The 4,594-nt window shown below is 46.8% G+C and overlaps 1 protein-coding gene across 4 annotated transcripts in view; it reads right to left on the bottom strand.

Annotated features, from left to right (window-relative positions):
* The window catches only part of RNF152 (ring finger protein 152), a 134,099-nt gene that overhangs the window by 46,234 nt on the left and 83,271 nt on the right, over nt 1–4,594 (bottom strand). The gene's annotated exons all lie outside the window — the stretch shown is intronic.

Raw genomic sequence — 4,594 nt, forward strand, 5'->3', positions numbered from 1 at the left:
CCCGATCCCCCCCTACACACACACCCCCGCGGGGATGGCCACACCGCAATCCCTTCTCTTCCATTCTCCTCTCAGGATCCTGGGCACACACGCACACATGCCCAGCGTGAGTTTTAAGCCGCCAGGTCCGGGACTTGAACCGCGGTCGACTACATGGGAGTCCAGTGACATAGCCATTATGCTAACTGCTGGTCCCCCGAGACACCCTTTTTCTAAAGTCACGTCAAGTGTTCTGTGACTGACCAATCACCGCGCAGCCACAGTTTATACCCACACCCCCCTGGAAATCATTAACACCAGTTCCTCCCAAAGCCACACAGGGGAGCTATTAATATTGCCAAGTTAAAAGAAATTGCCCAAAGTGACCACCAGGCTGACCCCAAAGCCTGCACAGTTTTCTGAAATATGCAGAAAGTTGTTGTAGAATTTAATCCCAATGGAAATTTTTTAAACCTGTAGTGTTGGATTGCCCAGGCAAAATGGATCTCTCCTGTACAGGTTAACTTGAATGGATGCCAAGGTGAGGATGGAATCTTCCTGGAATGAACTTGAGTAGCACCTGGCTTCTGGGTGACACTAACAGACACCTTGTGACCTGAGGCAATTCTCACTTTCTCAGCAGCTCAGAGTCTCCTTCTCTAAGATATGCAAATAGGATGCTTCTCCATCCAAACCTGTCACACATAGCAGGTGAAATCGCTAATCTATTCTTTCTGCCTTTTTTAGAGTCTCTTCTCTTCCAAAGGCCTAACTGTGGATTTTGCCCAAGGCAGTAATAGAGTAGTGTTGAAAGCACATGTGAGTCAGACCCACCTGGAATCAAGGGTAGACCTGCCACCAAGGAGTCCTTTGAACCGGGCAAGTTTCCTAACCCCGTTGTCCCGTAAGGTGCTCATCTACCTCACACAGCTGCTGAGTGACAGTGAGGATTCGTGTGCACAGCCCTTGGTATTCTGTCTGGCACAGAATAACCACTTGAAAGCAGAATGTTATCATTGTCATCATTATAATCCTCATTATCATTTTTCACATGTGCTTTTAAGTGAAACTGGTGACAGAACAAAATTTCTTTGAACATTCTGTAGAAATGATTCTACATCCTTAAAATAAGTCTTTTTAGTCTCGAAAAGCAAAGTTAAAAATAACACAAATGGCCATCACCACCACCACCAAACTGGACTAACAGCTTTTATTGCTAAGAAAACCCAAGCTATTGAAAGGCAGACTTGAGCTCATCTATTTGATGAGAGCATAAGAAACTTATACTAAGGGAATCTCAGAAAAAGAGGATTTCAGTTTGGAGAATATTCTTGCTTCTTTCTCTCTGTTTAACTTTTTTTTTTCTGTTAGGACAGAGAGAGGGTGAGGGAGAGAGACTGAGACAGGTGCTTTGACAAGGCCTCAAATTGCAATCCTGCCCCAGCCTCCCGAATCAGCTAGGATTACAGGTATGAGCAATTGTGCCCAGTGCATTCAAGTTAGCTTGGGAACCAAACCTATGCCTCCCACACAGCTTCCAGGCTCCCGGGCAGTGGCACTACCTATGCACCACCATAGCCGGGCCAGTTTGGACCGTTTCCTATGACTAAGTTATAACCCATGACAACGAAGAAAACCTATCTGTGAGTGCTGTCCTAAAAAATAGGAAAGTTTAAGAATACATAACTTATGGGAACCAGCAGTTAGCGTAATGGCTGTCGCTGGACTCCCACGTAGTCGACCGTGGTTCACGTTCCAGACCCGGTGGCTTAAAACTCACGCCGGGTGCATGTGCGTGCGTGCCCAAGATCCCGAGAGGAGAATGGAGAAGGGATTGCGGCGTGACCATCCCCCCTGGGGGGTGATTTCTCGCTTTCTGTTTCTCTGTCTCTGTCTGTCTGGCGAGCGCACATGCCCTATAGCAAAAAAAATCTCTCAAAAAAAATGCATAACTTATGATTTACCCAAACTGCTTCTTTGATCTCAGGGATCTCTAAAAGCTCACTCAGGCTCCTACCAGGCATTCTCACGGTTCGTACCTCTCCCTTAGCCAGTGAGGTCTCCAGATACTCAATAAGCTCCAGCCAGGCAGGGACCACGCACCAGTGACAGCTAGCATGGCGCCAGGGAAATGGAAACACCCAATCACCATGAGCGCCTGGATACAAGACTGACTGTGTTGCCAATCAGATCAGTCATAGCCACTCCCCAGGGGACTTGGTCATCAACCAATGACCATTCTCTGTTTGGTCCCTACAAATATGCACAGTTATAAAAAAGCATTTCACCTTCTGACTCTGGCTGGTGCAAACAAACATCTGTGGTCTTACATGTCTGACAGAAACCGACAGGCTTTGCTCGCCCAGTCCCTCCCTCCCCATGACTACTTTGTAGAAATATTTTAAATCAAACTTTCAGTCATTAAAGTCCTTGGCCAGAGTGTCTACTTTGCATAAACATTGTATCTGCAGTATAGGCTAGTAGCAGGTTGACCAGTAGTAGGTTTCCAATGTTTAGGAAGGGAGGTGGGAGGACCCAACACAGGAGAAAACAGGACCCAGGCTCCTGAACTGCCCCAGCTTCAAGGATGAAGTGGAAGAGCAGGGCGGTGGTGAGACCTCTCCCCTCCAGACTGGTCCCTAGTGCCTGCATGTCATAGCTAATCCTTATTGGAGCAGAATGTATTGCCCATTTTCAGATAAGGAAACAGGGACACTAATAAGTTAAATAACTTCCTGGATATCCCCAGACAGTAAGTTTCAGATCCACGATTTAAACTGAGACAACACAATTCAGACTGTCTGAAAACCCAAATTCACCTTCAGCATTCACTCAGGGCATGAAGCCAAGCATCGTTTTCAGTTACAGATGAGGAAATTAAACCCAATTGGTCAAACAATAGATAAGAAATAACTCGGTACTAGGACCAGTGCCTCTATTTGGTCACTACCTTAGCCTCCATCTGCTCTTAGAGATGAACAGAACAAGCTGATTCTATGAGCTTCCTGTCATCTTTCCAACCCCGATGCTGAAAAAATAACAGCAACATTACACAGTACCTTGAGATTTATGAAAACAGTTTTATCTAAAAATATTCTCCCTGTGACAACAAGGCAGATGACATCCCCTGCTGTCAAAGACCAGGGCATTCTAGAACCGGCAGTGAGGTCATGCTGCCACTCAAAACACCCTGGAATACAAGGGAGGCAACAATGGCAATTCTGAAAGACAATGGCTTTGGAAAACATGGTTCCAATGGAAGAAAATGCAAAATAATTCTTTGCTCTTCCAAACTGGATGCAGAAGGTCATAGGACATAAGTCAAAAGAATACGTATCAGCGTTCAAAGAACTCAGGCATTTGGGGAGAAAGCCTCAGGCCTTCCCTTCCTCACTCCGTGGCAAGCGCTCCGGGGAAACCGAGGAGAGCGTATTCACAGACTGCAGCTGTGCTCGCCGTCGGGGCTCTCGGGTCTGCTGGTAAACATGCTCCGAGTGTGGGCAAGGCATACTTCCAGGTTTCCTGCTGGGATTACACCATAGCTTATAAACGGATCGGCATCTATCATGAAAGATGAGAAACAGGTTCTTCAGCAGGGCATTGTCCCCAAAACACAAATGAATAAATATCTAGACAGTCTTCAAAGCCATCCGATCCGACTCTCTCCGGTAGACACAGCACCTCTGGATAGGTCTTGGTCTCGGCTGCTCTCCACAATCACCCAGAGAGCTTTCAAACACACCAAGGCTTGGGGCCAGCAGATGGCATAGTGGTTAGGACACTAGACGTCCACAAGGCTGACTGCAGTTCGAGTCCCAGACACAATAGCTTGAAAATCACACTGGGTGTGTGTGTGTGCATACCCAAAATCCTGAAAGGAGATTGAAGAAGGGAACTGCAGCACGGCTACACTGTCCTCCTCCCCCAGAAGGGCGATTTCTCTCACTTTTTCTCTCTGGCGAGAGCACCCTATGATAAAAACCTAACACACAAACAATAATAAAAAACCACTCTAGTGCTCTGGGTTCTGCCTCTAGAGGGTCTAATTTAATGTCCTGGGGTGCAGCCTGGACATCAGGGCTTCTGAAAGCTTTCCAGGTAACTCTCCTGAGCATGCGGGGCTGAGACCCGCAGAAGAGAAAGCAAAGCACGCACATGCCAGCTCACCGGAAACTGCCTCACAGGTGCCGATGACCACGGATAATTTCACAAGGAAGAACTATTCAATAGCACCGGTTTAAAATTTTCAGACACAATCTGTTCACTGCTTAATTGAGAATTCCTTATTATTATTCTGCTGGTCTTTCGGATACACCTTAACGTGGAAATCTGGATGAATTTCAAATGTGCCTTTTTAAAATTAATGACGTTGAGGTTTATAAATACATCTGAGACAATGTCACACTTGAGCCCCACAAGAACCGTGGGATGGGTAAGTGCATTCGTTTCCTATAGTTGCTATAACCAAGGACCACAGGGTAGCATTTTAAAACAGCATGAGTGGGAACCAGCAGTTAGCATAATGGCTGTGTCGCTGGACTTCCACGTAGTCGACCGCGGTTCGCGTCTCGGACCCGGTGGCTTAAATCTCACGCCGGGCGCGTGTGTGTGTGTG

The sequence above is a fragment of the Tupaia chinensis genome, unplaced genomic scaffold (assembly GCF_000334495.1).
Source record: "Tupaia chinensis unplaced genomic scaffold, TupChi_1.0 Scaffold000532_1, whole genome shotgun sequence".
Classification (NCBI taxonomy): domain Eukaryota; kingdom Metazoa; phylum Chordata; class Mammalia; order Scandentia; family Tupaiidae; genus Tupaia; species Tupaia belangeri.